At 38.4% G+C, this 19,712-nt stretch overlaps 1 protein-coding gene across 11 annotated transcripts in view; it reads right to left on the bottom strand.

Annotated features, from left to right (window-relative positions):
- FOXP2 (forkhead box P2) overlaps positions 1–19,712 on the bottom strand; it is a 394,702-nt gene that overhangs the window by 197,098 nt on the left and 177,892 nt on the right. The gene's annotated exons all lie outside the window — the stretch shown is intronic.

Below are 19,712 nucleotides of genomic sequence, written 5' to 3'. Positions count from 1 at the left end.
TTTTTTTTTTCCCTAAAAAGCACCAGTTTGAGTCTCTCAAGTCTTCAGTGAGCTTTCATGGCTGTGAATAATATACTCCTTGCTTCCCTTTTTAGGGCAAGCTTGCCATTATACACTGCACTTTTGGTAAGGCTCCAGTGCTCTGCAATTTACAGCCAAAGGAAGTATTTTACAAAAATAAGCAAACTAAAGACAAGCATTTCACAGCCACAACATCAGATAAGCCAGAGAGAAATAATCTTCAATTCACATCAAAACCACTTCAACAATGACAATTTGTCCAAGCAGATGTTAATCAAGCCTCAGCCTTTGAACACTAGATACCATCAATTACTAACCTTAATTGAAATCACAGTGCTCCAGTCTCTGTGCCAGCATATTCAGAGGATGATGTATTAAGATATTTACAGTAAAGTAAACAATGCATAGTTGCAATGAAATGGAAAATTTTCAGCTAATGGTGTTTGTCAATCCTTTGTCAATTTTTCTGCCTGCCACAGATGTTTTCTTAGCTGCTTCACAAAAACAGGAATCAACTAGCAGAGAAGAAAGACTTTCTCTCCCCCAGGAAAAGAGTACAAAGCCAAGTCTGTACACAGCAGATGCAAAAGAAAGTCCATCTGCTACCAGCTCACAACACCACATGGAGTTTTAAGATTTCATACTGTAGGTAGTCTAGCAGTGTTTGTGTAGACACCATCAAAATAAAGGGAGGGGAAACGGTAACCTCGAAGTGTAAGGGTAAAAACTACAGCTCCTTGCTCGCACTCCCTGCTTGGCTGTAACCAGTAAACCCCAGCTTTGTTTGCAGTGGTTCCCCCCGTGTTGCAAGAACCGGCGAGTTTGCTGGTAGTTACATCCCAGGCGGGCATAGCACCGCCTGAGTTTTATGGCCTCTAACTCGGGCGAAAGACTACTTGAAGTCGAAGCAACCCGCCGGCGGTGGCCGGCAGGAGCGGGCTGCCGGGAGCGGGAGGCAGGAGGCAGGAGCAGGAGGCAGGAGCGGGTGCGGATGCAGGAGCGGGTGCGGGAGGCAGGAGCGGGTGCGGAAGGCAGGAGCGGGTGCGGGAGGTAGGAGGCAGGAGCGGGGGCAGGAGCGGGTGCGGGAGGCAGGAGGCAGGAGCGGGTGCGGAGGCAAAAGAGGGAGCGGGGGCAGGAGCGGGAGACAGGAGCGGGGGCAGGAGCGGGTGCGGGAGCGGAGGCAGGAGCGGGTACAGGAGGCAGGAGGCAGGAGCGGGGGCAGGAGCGGGTGCGGGAGGCAGGAGGCAGGAGCGGGTGCGGGGGCAGGAGCGGGTACGGGAGGCAGGAGGCAGGAGCGGGGGCAGGAGGCAGGAGCGGGTGCGGGAGGCAGGAGGCAGGAGCGGGGGCAGGAGGCAGGAGCGGGGGCAGGAGCGGGGGCAGGACGCTGCCGCGCGGAGCGGAGCGCAGGCAGAGCCGGCGCTGGCGGCGCGGCGCGGGGGGAGGCAAAGCCCGAGCCCGAGCCCGAGCCCGAGCCCGGCGCTGCCGAACAATGCGCTCCGGGGCGAGCCGGGACCAGCGCAGCTCCTGCCACTGCCCTGCGGTATCTATCCCGCAGTAGTGCCTTCAGATGAGTAACATCTGCCTCTACTTTTGTAGTACGTTTAAATTCTAAACAGAGGAGGGGAAGATGGATAAAGAAGTACTTAAAATAACTGCTTCTAATAGCCTTTAATACAGACATTTTGGGTAAGTAATTACAGCAAATTTCACATTTCACCTTCAACCCCTGAGGCTACACAGTTTCTCCACCTACTCTGAAATGAACTGAAAGCACTTATTCTGTCGCACTCTGATAGAGAACAGTTTAATATTCTGCGGGTTAGCTATTTTTCTTCACTTTTTAATAGAGAATTTACTCGTTAAATAGCGTGTTGATAGTGTTTTTGCACAGTGAAACAGAGGTTCAGAATGCCCACTCTTAAGAAAAAAAAAAAATCGATAGCGCTCACCCCATGGATGGGTGGGTGACTGGGGGGTGGCAGCACACACGCAGATATGAACACATGCCTTATCACAGGAATGAACAAAGCACGAAAAAGCCCACAATCACATGACATTGTCTATATACAACTATTATTTAGGCAGCAACATTTAAAAAAACGCACAAAAATAAATAAAAACCAGTTTAAATTTGCCTCTTACTATTAAGGTTAACTGTTCTATGCAGCTTGTTTATCAGCTCTCTTTTGAGAATAAGGTTTCCCAATCTACTTTTTTTAAAGTTATTTTTTATTTTTCTCAACTGCCCACAGTTTTATGGTGCTTTCACATTTCAAAAAACTGTGAATAATGTATACAAGGATACAAATGACTTTAGGTACTCCAGAGGAAACAAATGATAGTTTCCATTATCACATCAGTCAAATAACATTTTCACACGAATCTGTTTACATTCACTAGAATGATAACATAATGTGCTCTTCAGCAATACTGCCTTATCAACCTGCAAAGCGGTGTAATAACAATTAACATAACATTTAAAAGCCTACAGTCTCATTTTACCCACAAAAGTTTGTTAAAAAAAACTTGATAACTCTGACATTCAAAAATAATGTTATAAATATGCAAATTAATTTTTTTAAGTAAAATATTTGCATCTCCTTTCCTCCTCCAGGCTTTTGAACTTCTGAGGTCAACAAGGACAAACAATACCACTAGTGTCTCTTTGCAAAAAGCTGGGTTTGCTGTCTGCAAGCAATGGTATCATTTCCATAGCAACCCCCTAACTATTAATTTTCAATTAAAGCAGACACAAAGCGGACAGCCTGAGGCTGGCAGACAGTGTCAAGAGCCCATCTCTGTAGGCAACAGTTTCACACAGCTATCAAGCGATAGGTGCCTCTTCCACAAAGCTGTATCAGAGGTACATCAAGTTTGGCTGGTTAAAATTACATTAACCTTGAGTTCAGTCCAAAATATTTTATACCAGGCATTTATAACGACACAAAAAAAAAAATACTGGCCAGAGCCTAAGTCAGAAATAAACTAGCAAACAACAATTTCAAAACCATATGCAGCACAGGAAAGATAGAAAAAAAAAAGGAAACATGGGAGAACTTGCTTCTTAGTGGCTATGATACCACTGCATTTGTCAAAAACCTTTTAATCTTTAGTATTCCTATCATCAACATCACCACCATCATCATCTCCTAAAACACACTCCACACTCTTAAATAAAACAGTCAACACACCTACTCTATTATGCAGATTAGAACTAATTCTAAGGCATGAATTTTCCACAGATGTCACAACACTGGGTACTATTCTGTAATTAAAAAATAACGTTTTCAAGTATCAGGGAATTATGTATTTTCTCTCTCTCTCTCTTTCACTTTCCATTTTTTCACTAGAAACTAAATTTTAAATTCCACACTTCCTCTCATTGCTACAAGCTTTTGGCCCATCTCCTTACTAACAACCTAGAGGTACACTTGGCATGGTCTGCCTTGACCATTCTCCCCCTTCTGCACTGAATTCTTTCTGGTCCAAAAGCAATGCTAGAAGTCATTGCTTCATCTCCTCTCCAAGGATCAAGACTTACTTTCGCTCTCTCTCTTTTTTTCCTTCTTCTTCTTTCAATTTTTTAAAAATTTTAAGTCTCTCCATATCTCCTTCCCTCCTTAACTGGGGCAGGTGGGCCCCTGTATGTAAATCCAGATCACTAGAACAGCCAGGTGCTATGCAGTCACACAGGTAGCCCAGACCTCTGACTGCTACTGCATGGGATTTTTTTACTCCTGGGTGCAGGGAAAAACCCGCTGGCAATGACAGGTATTATGTCACAGCCTGTTTTCTACCAAACAAAAGATGACAGGCAATGCAAACTGTTTTTCAGATGACAAGTTCCCATCAAATGTGTTGCTCTAATTCTGCACCCTTCCTGCCCTTTTGCCTCTAGCAACAATTATGCAAAGGAACATATAACAGGTCAGGATCCCCCCAAACTCGATATGATCTCACTTGTAATCCTCTGGACAACTGTCAGCTCTTGCAACAGTTGGATGCTATCTCTAGTACTCCAGGATCTATAAGCACACCTTGCAGTGATAAGCTAAAGAACTGGTTTAATAACAGTCCTGAGCACTAGCAGGAACTAAGAGGAAGAAATGTGAACAGTACACACCAGCATTAAGTAACACAAATTTCAAGAAGCATGGCCAATATTTAGGGAATCCCTCTATTGATTTAAATACTAGTAACTAGAAATCATTGGCTTAACCTTGCAAAACCTTTATAGGTATGAGAGAACTGACAGACTACTTGGGTAAGTAAGAACTGGAATCATAGAATTGTTGAATGGTTTGGGTTGAAGGGGATCTTAAAGATCATCTACTTCCAATCCCCTGGAAACACAGTAATGTATTTACACAATAATGACCACATTTAAATTGTATTTATTTACAGTATATTGCATATGCGATCACAGAATACACAACACCATATTCAATCCTAAAAAAAAAAAATAAATCCTAAATAACATTTTGTCACTTATTTCCTGATATAAAAATGCAACTCCATATATTTACAATATTATGGTTAAGTGTTTAGATATCACAATTTTACTGTTTCCATTCAAATTGTGTTTCCATAATGAGAATGTAACAAGGATGATATAATTAAAGAAGATGTAACAAATGACTTTAAAGTGGGACCTCCAAATATCTAGTTTTTAAAGTTAAGCTTGCTTAGCAAGCTTTTTTCCCCCAACTTACTCAATTAACAGTGATTAACATTGGTAGCAATCATAGCATGCACAGGGAAGAAGAAGGATTGACTTTTTGCCCTCCAAGTTACTAATTTCCCAGTTTTCCAACAACAATGCCTATTGTTTGCTACGTGCAGACATGAAGTGAATAGCACCCAAATTAGTGAAAGCTTGTTGCAGGTGGGTTTTCACTTTCCAATTAGAGACTGGCTGTGAAAAGGCACTGAGGAAACCAAAGCTCACTCCGTACTGAGGACAGTTTAACCACTGCTGCCATCCTGCTTGGGCAGTCTAGGAATATACTTGGGAAGAGGTATGGTGACCCTGGGACCTACAGCTACAATGGTTGTTCAGACAGGCTGGAGAAGCAAACCCTATCCAACAGCACTGGTGAGCACCAACACACGTGAGCACTGCCAAGGGGTGAGCCCCCACCTTCACAATTTATACAACTCAGACTGCAACTTATTTGCACCTCAGATGACCATGAGATACAAAGTACAATCATTATTTTTCATTCATTCTTCAGTTTGAAGTATCCTAAATATTGAGAGGATTGGGCTGCAGATCAGTAGCACGGGGTCCTGCCAACGGTGTGAATTGTGTGTCCCTCAGCATGGCACAGGGACACGTGAGGGCAAGCAAGGCCACAAGACTTGTCTTGAAGAATTGTCCTGGGTAAGGCGAGTCAGTCTGGCTGGAGTGAATCCAAGGGTGAAAAATCCTATCTGCTGTCAGACTGCTTCTTGGGAGGGAAAGCTTCAGGAGAAAGCTGGGGTGGAAACTGGCACAGATACAGTGAGGATGATCAGGATCCCAGCAGGAAACAGAATAAGCCAGGCAGTCAATGCATGTCACATGTGCAGTTCATGCACAGTTTTATTCAAAACATTTTGCTTCATGTGTGCTTAAAAAAAAAAAAATCTGTGGTTTCTAGTGATGATTACAATTCCTTCCACTCAAACCCAAAAGTCCTTAATTGTTGACACTATGTCAACACTTACATCTTTTTCTTTTTCAGAAGGTTAACAATGTTAACAAATTTCTTTGGGGAAGAATTTAGCAACTTTCTAGGAGTGTAATATTTATTCTACATCAATTTATTAATATTTTGAAAAACTGAGCCAGTAAGAACGGTTAATAGCTTGTCCATTCTGTAATTAACTCTTATGGATATAAATCTCTCTACCCATGTGAATCCAGGATGGATCATGTTTTGCTGCAAACAGTAAGTTGCCATTAAACTACAACACACAGATGGTCAGGCACCAACTGGTTAATAAGAGTTTTTACTTTACTGCATGTGACCAAAGATACTAGATTAGAAACAGCGAACTGGGCAAATATATTCCAAAAAGCCTCTGTTTGCAATAAACTGCAAATATGTTCTTGATCTAGAGTCTTTGCAAATCTCTGAGAGGTTCTGGCAATAAAATAAACTAGAACAAGTTGGAGGGAGAGAGGTGTCTAAAACCCTGCTTTAGATTTCCTCCCAGTACTAGAGATCAATGTGGGTGCACCAGGAGGAACTTATGATGACTGTAGATCTAAATATACAACAAAGACGAAAAACAAGTTTCTATTCACTATTTACAACCCACTGATTACTCCACTGATTGTTCTTGTAAATAATCATTTATCAACAATATTTCATTCACAAAAAACCTGTTAGTATACCAACCCATTTTCTCCAAGTAAAACAGCACTTGAGATTTTCAAGATTTGTTTTCCAGCAAATTAAAGAAGTGAAAGACATGAATAGTACATGAAAAAAAAAAAAACCCTACAAAAAAAAAAAAAAAAAAGGGCACAAAACCCCCCTCATATCAAAAGATACCATTTACATTTTAGAGAAAGACAGACCATCTATACCATCATGAAGACAGAATTCAAAAAACCTCTATCATATTTTTGTAGTTTAGGAATGGTATTCTCCATTTAGTACTCCCACTAAAACCATAAAACCATGAGCCATTTCCCTGTCCCATCCTCCAACTGGAGGCGAAAAAGGTAAAGTGATAAGAACACCCCTGACAATAAACAACACTGGACCCTTCACTCTGCCATCTTTACAGGACCCAGAAGAGAGTTCCTTTCCCCCAGCTCCAGCAATGATGTGAGGTGCTGCAGAACAACCTCCTTGCCTTGGCTGCACCCTCTCTCAGCTACTGTAAAAAATTAACCCTGTCTTGCCCACAACCAGGACATGTATACACAAGATATGAAAGAAGCTGGAGTGATTGGTGAAACTCTTCCCCTGAGAATATAGATTAGTATTTCAGTATGAACTGATCCCCATCTGTCTCATTGATTCTGGTAATAGTAACATTTAAAATTTCACCAGAAACACACCAAAAAAAAAAAAAAAAAAATTCAGTTTTCCTTTGTTGCTAACAGACCTTTGCAATTAGCAGCCAATGACCAATACCAATCTTTCTTTCAGGCAGTTCTGAGCATGTCCCAGAACCCACTGCCAGTGTCACAACAAGCAATCATAGGGAAAACCTATTTTCACAAAAAAAAACCCAATGGTACCACTAAAATTATTTTATCCATCCTTAATTATATTAACAGACTCTCAAAATAGAACAAGCTTGCAGACATGTTTTGCCTTCCCAGCAGCCAAGTTTGGCAGGTTCCCAGACTCTGGCTATACAGACACTCCTGTCTCTTCCAAAACCAAAATGTTGACAGAATAGAAGACAACATATTCCTTTCTCATTTAATCTCCAAAAAAAGACAGTGAAGGTTCAGTATACTTCACAACTGCAGGGCAGGGTCCTTCTGCAACTGGAGAGCACCCGGGGCAGCACAGGGACATGGCGTTGGCAAATCCCAGCCCTTGCCTGCACCTGCCAAGGGGAGGATTAAGGAGCACAGTATCATCCTCCCAACATCATCATCACTTTGATTCATTTGTTTGCTAGATTTACAGATGTCTTTTTTTTTCTTTCTTTCTTTTTTTTTTTTTTTTTTACTTTTTTGAACACCGAATTGCAATGCTACTGGTTCATTCTAATGATATTTATGGTCCTTTCTCCTCTCTGGACATTCACAATGAAATGTATCACAGTCAGCAAAGTAAATCACATTTTTCTTAAAAATCTCTTTCAACCACAAGTTTTTTATCTGCTCCCATCCAAAGTAAAGCATTCTATGTCCTTCCTTAAAGGACTTGTGCAACAGCCTCATCAGCTTATCTATTCCTATCCTCATTGACTTCAGCTCCACATTCCTGTTCCGAGCTCCAACTCACAGAGTTCGATCTCGTCTTCTGCACTATTTTGGCTTTGACCTGACAGAACAGTGACCTACTGAAGCTATTTTCCATCCAGAATGAGGGCTGAAAAGAAAGTCTTGGAGGTCTGGCTGCTGCAGCTCTGGATATTTCAAACAGTGCCACCTACCAAGACCCAGAAATCCACACTCTTTCCAGTCACTTTGGAAAGGCTTTTACTCTCATGTATATCTCCAAAATAGATAAGTTCCACATAAAAAAACCTTACACATTGAAGGATAAATTTCTGATATATTTAAATAACAAGTTTCTCCACTGTCTGTGGAAAAAAAATGCTATTTTAGTGAGGCCCACATAAACAAGGGTTTGAGCTCCCTCTGCAGGCTTTATGTCTGTAATTAACTAAAAAAAGCTTTTCCCACGGCCATGCAGTCATAAACGAATAATGATGATGTGCAGAAGCAAAAATGTTTTGACAGGATTTGGCATGAGAGTAGTTGAAATTATCATTTATGTTTTTCTTTAAATCAGACATTTGGAGAAAATTGTGATCTAGTGTAAACAGGTGCACTCTACTGCAGTGAAACAGAGTGCCAGACACTTTGCTTCGAAGTGGGTTTAGCTAATTTTGTGTTAATTTGAAGGCAACTTAAGTAAATAATGATAACTAACTACAAGAGCTAGTATATGAGGAGACCATTAGGAGAAAAGAATGCCATCAAGACAGAACAGCAGGTAAATACATGTAAAAGGTTAACTTTTTACTTTAACTAGTAAAGCAGATTATGCTACTGCACCAGACTTACACTGACTTACTGGTATAGAGTATCTGGAGTGCATGCAGGATTAAACTCACAAACAGAGATTTCTATCCCAAGTAGCATCAGATCAGCACACTCAGGAGCTAAATCACCTACAACTTTCACTAGAGCCACTATCTAATGGGATTTCTTACAGGATTAGGGCAGAAATGTGGATTTCTTTACATTTCAAGTCCAGCCATTAAAAAGAAACCTCCTCTTCCAGACTAATAGCATTTTTTTTCCCCTTTTCACATCAGGGAAAAAAAAATAGGATTTAGAAATCACATATAATCTTGAAAAAAACTATTCAGATTACACTGTGATAAGAATATAAAAGCCAGAAAATATAATCCATAAACAAAGATATACAATAATGATAATTGAAATCCGTATCTGTGTTTAGCAGCTCACCTCTGATCCCACCTTTCACTGTATTTTACCCCCAGTCTATTCTGGTTAAGACTTCGGTATGAAGCCCAAAAAGCCAGAATGTAACAATGCAGCAAAGAACTTATTTAACAGCCACAGACATCAGAAGCACCAAACATACAAAATTATTACAAAACACAATGATATAGAAAGATTCATCTCATCTCTTTCTCAGTAAATGTGAGGAAAAAAAAAAGATTTTGACTATATAACACTCAGACGTTCTTGCAGAACACACTGTTGTATAATCACATGCTTCTCAATAATAATTTCTAATTGACATTCAGGCAAATTTTCATGTAATTTCCTCTTTACATTTACATGTAAATTTCCTGTTTACACATCATATTACACTCTTTTCCTATTCTTATATCTTTGAGGTCTATGCATGCCAACACTTTTAGATAATTGCCCTATTTTTGTACTGCAGCCTCTTAGAGGTAAGACTGTATCACACTGTGGAGAGCTCTATAATCTCTGATATGCAGAAGAGCATTCTCTGGGGCCAGAAACTGTACTGCAGATTCACTATGGAAGCTCTGTTCTGCTCATCAGCCCACACACAGCTGAGACCTGTGTGTTCCAACACAGCTTTTTGCTGTTTGTTGAGATGAGCTATATGAAAACCAACTGCAGCCAGATACTAGTGATGCTTCCTAGTGATCAGTACTGGGACCAGTACTGTCCAGAATCTTGGTCAACAGCCTGGACAATAAAATGGAGTGCACCCAAGTAGATGTGGATTGTCCCAAATGGGGACATGTGGAGGGGATGTGGAAACACCATTGGGATGCTATTCAGAGGTAGCTCAAAATGTCAGAGGATAGAGACAATGTGGAATCTCACCAAAAACAAGTGCAAAGTACTGCAACTGGGCAGTAAGAACCCCTAGTGCAGGCGAGGGGCCACCAGGATACAGAACATCTTTTCAGAGTAAGGTCTGTGGAGTCTAGACACACAGTTAAACATGACTGTGCTACAGGCTTCTTTCTGCACAAGACACCAACAGACTCTAAGGGGTCCACCAAAATGCCATAATAGTGCTAGGGGAGAAGGGACATCATGGACAGGGAGAGTTTGAGAACAGTAGGTTTGTTCAGCCTTCAGAAGGGAAGGCTGTGCAAGGATACTTTTACTGTCTTCAAGGACCCTCAAGGGTAAGGTGTAGAAGGTGGAACCAGAGGTGCACAGTGACAAGAAATGGACACAAGTTGAAACAACAATATTTGATTAGATGAGTGAAAAAGAACAATCACAGTGAAGTGACATTGCAACAAATCTCCACTCTCAGAATTAAAATCAATTAGGAAACACCTTGATCATCCTGTTCTCAGTGAATTGTGCTTTGATTGGGACACAGTGATCTGTCATTTCCAGAGGGCCCTTTCTACCTCAATTCTACCACAAGTCCACGATCCAATATCCAGGATTGCCAATGGAAATCCTGAAGAACTGTAGACATCACCCAAGCCATCTCTGGTTGTCACATGAAAGGATGGATAGTAGTGTTTGCAGAACTCACCTGTGCCTGCCCGGAGCAGCTTTCACACTCGTTCAGCAAGCACAGCAGCTCTGCTGAACTCAGGACATGCCAGGCTTCCTGCCTGTGCTCAGATCACTGCTCCAACTTCCACACAGCAGTCATGTTCTTCATATTGGCCAGGACAAACTCTGGGCAGTAGTCTGTGCTAAAACTGCATTGGGTAGTCTGCACAGGGCTGCAACCAGACATGCAAATCACATCATTCGCAGCTAACTTGGGTAGCTTTGTATCAACTTAGAGAACACTGTTGTGGTTACTCATTCTCATTCTTACACTGTATCTTATCAGAACACTTTGGAGCATCTGCTCCAAACACCTTTAGACGTGGTTTAAAAAACACTCACCTCATCTAAAAATCTAATACACATACTTTAAATATATGTTAAGTCATTTGAATCCCCCCAAAAAAAATCCCTTTTGAAACTGAAGCCCTTCATGTTTGTTTTGGTTAACCAAGGCTCATATTTAAATGGAATAATGTAAATTACCTGTAGTAAATCATAGTTACAAATTACATAGTTTTACATTATAGTTACAAATTCATGAACCATTAACTACCGACCTGGTGATCTGATACTCTGCTTATAATGGCACCCACATTTCAAAAAAGCATTTTTCATCAGCAAGTCAGTATCATTATCCCCATTTTTTAACAGATGAAAAAACTGAGGCATAAAATAAGGAACTGATTGGATCAAGGTCATGTAGCAAGCTAGCAGCAGAGACAAGAATAAAAACAAGGTGGCCTAAGACCTAGTGCAGTGTGCCTCACTGTCATTTCTTCACCCCAATGTCTCTTTTGTCTGGGTTCCTGCATTTCAATTTACCCTCTCTCAAGTGTATTAACTTACTTTGAGGAAAAAATAGTTTAATTTTAGTTGTGTTACTGGTCTCTCAATTGTGATCTGTATAGGAACTCAGATACCTTTATATATGGTTAAAAATATAAAATAAAATATATGGGAAATGAGGTTATATATACATTTTCTAAGATTAATTTAATGGTGACAGAATCTTGATTTTCTCATCCCTGTACAGATAGTTATCATGTGCTGAAAGGTTTTCTTACTCTTTTAGTGCTGTTAGTGTTGACACCTCTAACCAATTAGTATCTTCCTTGGACTGCATTAACATGTTGTTTAGTAGTACTCTGGATAATTAATTAAATAAGAGCAGAGATGTCAAAAGGATACAGGATTCACTAGGTCTTATCCTACCATATTATTATTTACAGCCCTTACAATCCAGCTTTGGATTCTAATTTATTTGGGGTTAGTATTCATTAAATACTTTGACAAAAGTTATTTTAAAATGGCCAGTTTATTTTTTTTCCTCATTTTTCTCAACAAATTAGTAATTCTATCAAGAAAATAACTGTATTTATTTGACAGAAGAGACGACAAATTTTTTGAACGCTGAAGCTCCTCAGAATCCATAGTGTCACACTTGGAAGTCTAAAGGCTTGACTACACTCTGCAGTTAAATATAACACAAACCATCAGCATTCAAGCAGGCTGCAGAATGGAGCTCAGAAACTCAGCAGGGCTTTTCAGCATTAATACCAAAATGAGCATCTCTGCACAGACATGCAGCTGTGCTACGCTGAAGTACTCGTGTGGATCACTACTAGCTCCAGCAGAATGAGTATGTACCACAGCACTTGGTATTGTACAACACAAACACATCCAAAGCATCTTTGAAAGACAGTCTCAGTTCCCACAGACAAGTTGCAAACCAGCAATTAAGTGTCTAAAATACCAGGTGGCATTGAAACCTCTAAGTCTCTGAAAGCGATCCAAAGCTTTGCCTCCTGGATGAAAAGATGTCACCTAAGTGCCAGAAGTTCTGCTACTGCATATGCCAAGAGCCACCACTGTGATAGCTCTGCACACTGGAGGCAGTTAGTGATTCCCAAACTGCATGCAGGACACTTCAGAGCTGCAGAGCTCGCAGGGATCATGCCTAGAAGCTAAGGGGATCAGTGCATTGAGCATGAAGCACAAGTTGCATGAGTACTCTTCTTCAAAAGTGCAGCAATAAGAGGGAGAAGTGATGAAAAAGCTGCAAGCCCTTGAACAAGTGATGTGCAGTCCTGCAAAATGCCATGTTTGACAGGGCAAATAAAAGTGTTATGGAATATCTAAGTAACTACATAGCTCCTGGTGGCTCATGTAATATCTACTACCCTGGCATGATCTGATTCAGCAGGGTATTCAAAGCATGTCTGCAAGTAAACCCTTCCAGCTATTCCCACCAGCCACACTGCAAATAGTCCAGTCAAGTTTCTCACAATGCTGTATGAGGACATTTGATATACATCCTTACCCTTAACTGATACATCAAATACTACTTAGTCAAAACTTATAACATATAGGTGAAAATGTTGCAGTGATTCTTCTCTTTCTTATCATTTCATAAGGGAAAGATATATTGCACATTACAGACTGAAAATTAGTTCTTTTGCAATTCTTCAAATATTTTGCAATACTAAGAAATTATTGCTTTGCTGTGGGTTTAAAACAAGAGTTTTTAAAAAATAATTTTTGGGGGTTTTGTTTGGGTTTTTTTTTTTTTGTTTGTTTGTTTTTTAATTTTTAATTTTTTATTTTTTAAATAGGAGATTATAAAAAACATCCCATCTATTCCACAGAAACATCTAAGAATTTTCATTACAAATATATCCCATTTGCCTTGGAGTTCCTGCTCTTAATTACTCATGAAAAATGGAACATCTCCAGGAGAGATTAAAAAAGAGGCACTGCACAGTTCTCAACACTTCAGATGCCTCACAAGTGAAACAGGAATTTGACAACAGGAATTCTTTCTTTTTGAAGTTTGATGAAGTGTAGTAACAGCTGAAAGCCCAGGGTGGTGTCCCTCATCTGAAAGCTCATCACGCTTGCTCTACCTAATTTCCCAACTCCTCTGGGTTTAGTAAGGATCCATTCATAATCCCAAAGTCACCATTTGCTGCCACTTCCAGAGCCTTGGCAGCTTGATCTGTACTAGTAAATCAAATACTTCCCAGAAATGCTCCTGAGCACTAGAATATGAACACCTACATTTTAAACTGTTAAATTTGCTCTTGAACGGCTTTTCACTCATGCCAGCCAGCACTCTCCAAGACAATTTGCCAGCACAGTTCAGAAGTGAGAACATTGCAGGAACCATTGCAAATAAGCAGGTGGATCTTGACACAAATTGCTTTGAAAACTCAGGCAATTTACACCATAGACATCAGCTGTTCTATGCAGTGGGACTCTGCACATGGGGATGATACTGGACACATCTTATTAATAGTCCAGACATAGCATAAAAGTCATTTGCAAGGGCATCCTGGTGAAACCAAGCCTCATCCTAGTGTGAACCTTTGGTACTTCACTCAAAAGGCCCACCTAACACTAGAAAACATAGCTGACAGCAAAATAAAATACACTTGCACACATTTCCTTCCTTAATATTTTTCAATGTTCTTGAGTAATTCTTGTGTTCTAAACCATCCTGAAGCTTTCTACTTCCACAAAAGGGTTCTCTTTCTTATCTGCAAGTCATTTCTCAGAGTTTTTATAAGCTTCATCTACTTGACTATCACTTGATCTTTCAATGTATCTGCTTGACCAGTTATCCTGCTATAGCCACAAACCTTCATGCAATTTGATGTTTATCTGGTTGGTAGATCACAGGCTTATCCTTGCATTGGAAGATACAAGAAATATTCACATCCACAAAACAGCCAATTAAGCACCCAAGCAAAAGAGATGATCAATTAAGAAAATAGCACTGAGATAAGGATAAGAAGTTCAAAAACTAGTTTGCACTTCTCTACCCTCTTCTGATTTTGGATATCTCAGCTACTCCCATAAGAAGAGCAGGTAGAAATCTCTCTCTTGAACTTCACTGAATGTAGTTTTTTTTGAGTCAAACTTACTTTATCTTAATACTCATGATGGAAAACAAATGAGACTGACAGCTTTTTGGACCTTCCACTTTGGGTTTTTAAAGCATGAGGGAGGAGAATATCCCTCTGTAAGCCAAGTACATACAGGAATGGACTTTAAATACAGCACATCACAGTAAACTGCATTTTTTACATGGCTGCATTACAGTTTTAGACATTTTATTACATAATCTACAATGACATTTTTTTTTGCTGTATTCATTCTGCAAGAACCATGCAAAAAAGAATAAACAATTCAAAAGCAGTTTTCATATCATGCCTACTTAGAATACATGGATAATAATGTTATACAGTATTTATTAATGCTTTCTCAGTCAATATGTTATGATATATTGAATTCTTTTTGTCATGGGGCTCAATTGCTTAAATTTTTCGGTCAGATGAAATTATAAGAAATAAAAGACCAAAGCTAATCAAACATAAACGTGATCCTAAAGTTTTATTGACTATATTTAACAAATGTTATTCATTAGGGCTGGAATCTCAGAGAGGAGAAAGGTGGAGAAGAGGTTGGAGTGAAAAAGGTATGTCCATTTTGCTCTCAGTAGAAGTGAAAAATTTGAGGTGTGAGTGCTGTTAAACTCCATTTTCATTGTATGGGTGGCATTGCTGTTTTAAGAAAAGTATTGCCTCTGAGTGATATTTACATGTAAAACTGTATTTGCGATAGAGCAGTATCTTTGCTAGTCAGGCATGAGATGCACAAAATATGTCCAAGTGAACCAGGACTTTTACTCTGCACGGTATGTAAGGGCTCTTTTTTGAGTCCTTACAAAAATTGCCTCTTGAAGCTTACTAACATTTGATCAAGCATTATGTTCTAAAAATTATGTGTTCACATTTCACTGGTTATTATGAAGTTACAAAATACCTACATTCCCGCTGCTCTCTAGAAAGCTGTGCATCAATATCAGCCATATATATCTTTGATTTATGTGTTTTAAATAAACTGTCATTATTAATTAGCAAGAACCAAACAATTTATCTTAAGAAGCATTTTAATAAGTAGAAGGAGTATCTTTCCTGGAACTAGTTCTATTATCTCAACAGATGCCTCAAGTGGAAGTCTGGTAGATGATATCAGAATTAGTTCCTCGTAGCGTCTCTTCCTTTTTTTGAAGATAATCAAGGACAAGGTGGCACAAGATAATTAGCAACAAGTATCATTAGCTCCTGAATCATCTCCATAATTGATACCAAGCTCCTGCAGGCAGCTCTGGCTTACAGTCTGTGACTCCCAGGGAAGGTATTCCAACCCAAGGAAGTGGCTCTACATCAGGGAAGAAGGAGCCATGCACATGAATGATGACATATGACATGAGAACTCCTCAGCATTTCCAGCTCCTCACTTCTGGAGTAAAGGACTTTACTCCTTTATAGAGATACCCGACTATTTCCCTGGCCTCCCTCTTTTGCTTTTGTGACAATTTTCAAACATGAACACTTAAAACAATTAAAAATAAAAAGGCATCCATTTCTTAACTCTGAAATAATTGCAAGATTTTTTTCTAGGAGAAAAAATAAGTGCTTATTACATCAATGTAAGCAAATAATTGGCCTGCATTTGTAATTACTGACATTTCTAGGCATTGATATTGAAGACCTGAGTTTTGCCACCAGTTTTATTCCCCAATTTTACTATAGTGTGGATGTCAATCCCTGTTTTGAAACCACACACCTAGTGGCAAGTTCACAATTTCCCTAGATATCTCAACAAAAGATTCTAATTCTCAAAGGGTGAAACAGTTCCTTATTTTCAAAAATAAAAATTCAATGGTTTAACTCAAGACAACAAATTTTAAAATTGCTTTTTAAATTAAATTATTTTTTAATCTCTGTGATCCAGTTTCTCCATCTTTGTAAGAAAAAAACACTGAGTTTTTTAAAAAGGGATTTTATTTTCTCAGATAAGAAGATCTGCACCTGCTATGTATTCTTATTTACTACTATTAAAAAGGTAGCCTTTTTTGCAAGGCAAATCTTTACAAGTAACATGAAAGACTTTTTTTTTTTTTTTCATTTGGCATCTTATTTCTAAGCAGGACACCATTATTAACAAGAACAATTTAGAGATAAGTATTTTTACTACAAAAATCTTGGAATGCAATTATGTTAGGACATAATTTTACAGGTATCACTGAAAAATAATTAAGCTTCTTATTTTGCACATCCAGTTTCCATTCAAGTGATGCATATAAGAATGTGTTATTAATCCTGATGTAAAACCATGGATGTTGTCAATACTTACTAGGGTTTAAAAACCTAGAGAACACTGTTGTTACAATAAAGGGTATGGCACACACACACACAGTTTCCCTACATTGACTTTAATGCCTTAATACTACTACATCTTACCAGTAGGCAGCACTGTTACATCTTTTTAGACGTTAGCAATGTTAATGACATACAGTGCCATCTGCAACTTTCTACATAATATCTGACCTTTACTTCCATTCAACCCTCATTATTTTTTCTTCACGCAGTGTTTCTATCTCCCAGATTTTATTTCATAAAAGAAAATAAGAAGAAAATCAAAATGCTGGAATATTCTTTAGCACATCAAAAATGGGAAATGGAAACTGGAATGGTATATTGGATTGCATTAATCAATTACCATAGCTGTCACTGTTTAAAACATGGCAATATCTATATTAAATGATGAATTACCTTAGGCAAATATCTCAGTAACGGAAATGATTCATTTCAGTATTGATTAAATCATTTAGACCTTTAAGATCTTAAGAGAACAAACTGGTAGAAATAAACAATGGTCCTGGTCCAGCAAACTGTTGTTCAAATGAAGAGCACATGAGTCTTCAGTTATGACAGTCTAATCTTAAATTGGACTTTCTTCTCAAGAAGTATTTCAAGTGTAAAGTACCGGAAAAGGGAATTTTAAAAACCAAATAACCTTTTCTTATTGCCTTTTTGAAAGTGGCCAGACCTAAATATACAAACATGCACGGTCTTCATAACTGATCATTTTCAGTTTTTCCATTTCACAGAGTTTATAGCAACTAATTGGACCCTGGTCTTGTATTTGCAAAAAAATTAAATTCACTACTGAGTTCAATAGGATTTTTGGATGTACAAGGAAGGAAGAATTTGGTGCAACATTTATGTGTGCCCAGCTGCAATGGTTACTGGTAACTATAGAAGAACTATATATATCATTATATAATAAGAACTATACTGATGATGTACGTACAGATAATGAATACATTAGAATGCTTATCTATTTTATATATATTTCTGTGTGCAGAAATATATAAATGCATATACTTATATCAATAAAAGTTTAAAATAAATAATATTCTCTCAGTTGGTTGGTAAACAAGATATACTAATTTAAACATCTCCACAGTGTCAAAGATTTTTTCCACTTTCTGTCCTACTTCCACACCAAAAATTACAATTTCATATTTCATAAAAAGGCACTGAAACGTAAAATGGGCCAACATCAAAATATAACAAGGAAGCAAAGATAAATTAGAAGAATTCTTTGGTTCTTTCACTAACTAATCAGATATATACAGAAAGGGACCTTTTAAGTTTAATGATACCTGCTCATTAAATGATGCTAAACACTAAAATACCATGAACAGCAGGGAATTTCAGTTTACATTAGAGAAAAAAATAAAAGGGTAAAAATGACTGAAGTTGGCCAGTTCAAGCTGATAGGGCACTTCAAATGAATAACAGAAGAATAAAAGAGACACTCTAGGTTAAATTAGGTTCTCCTATGCCTTTTCTTGAAAGTGCTTAACTTCACAAATTTTATTTGAATTAACTAACCTGCCAAAATCAAAGACTTGAATAGGGGTAAAGTTAAACAAGCAACTATACTTCACAGTAAGTTTACCCATTAAACAGCAGATAAAACCTCTGCATAAGAAAAGATGGGGGAAACAGTTTTAGAACACGCATTTTTTTCTTTCTCTAGTCAGGAAAATGTCATCCCTGTCATACTTTTGAAGTAAAGCTCTACTTCAGAACAAAATTATTCAGATATGGAACTTCATTCCTCTTTTAATTTGTTTATAAGAATCCTGTTTTCTTAAGCTCAGCACAGTTGCAGTTTTCTTTCTCACCATTTGAAATACATAATAGTTGAATATTATTATTTTAGTATGACATTAAAGGTACTAAAAAATTATATGGTATTTCCTAATAACTTTTGCAAATGCACTGCAAAGCATTTAAGGGAAAATATGCCATTTGAAGAAATCCACAAAGTTGAAGGAAAAAGAACAAAGGTTGTAAATAAAAATGTGGCTTCAGATCTTTCTCAAAGTACATGCTATACTTTATTAATTTTGTTTGAAGGTGATTACTTTTATCACTAAGAATAAAAAATACTTCCATTCTGTTTCTTGGGGTTTTTTTCCCCCTGCACAGGCAGCTGTAACACAGTAATAAAATACAAATTTCCCATATTTACAATCTGTTTCTCGCACTTCCAACAAATTTTATTTCTGCTCTTAAATTTAATTTAAAAACAAACAAACAAAAAAACCCCAACAAAACACCAAACAAGAAAAAAAAATTCATTTTATTAAGCAGGCAAGCTTTTCTTAACAGAGAAGTTTTAAGTGCAAAACCTGCAGTCCTGAAAAGTGGTCCCTGTAGGCTGCACAAATTGCTTGAAAGACCAAGCTCTAAGATCAGCCTGCTCTGGAATTTGGCATTTAGTTTTTAGTAGACAAAATGTTTCTAGATTGTGTTAGCTATTTCTAGCTAGTGTTTTAGCAATTTCAGAGAGGGATTAAGTGAATGAAACAGAAGAAAAGAGCAAAAATATATTTGGGGGTATACAGGTAAGCAACTCTCTCCCTCTGGTTCTTTCTCAGCAAAGTAAATGTCTGTTCTCTAAGATCTCTCCCAGAAACCCCTCACCTTTGTGGACTAATGTTCAGCCTGAGGATGCAATACTGGATTGGGACACAAGAGCCATTATGTTGGTCACTGACAGAAAAAAAAAATTGGATTTTATTTTCAGAGATGACTAGAAGTCA

This window comes from Erithacus rubecula (assembly GCF_903797595.1).
Source record: "Erithacus rubecula genome assembly, chromosome: 4".
NCBI lineage: Eukaryota > Metazoa > Chordata > Aves > Passeriformes > Muscicapidae > Erithacus > Erithacus rubecula.
The sequence above is the reverse complement of the archived record's forward strand: the minus strand, read 5'-3'. Positions and strand labels throughout refer to the sequence as shown.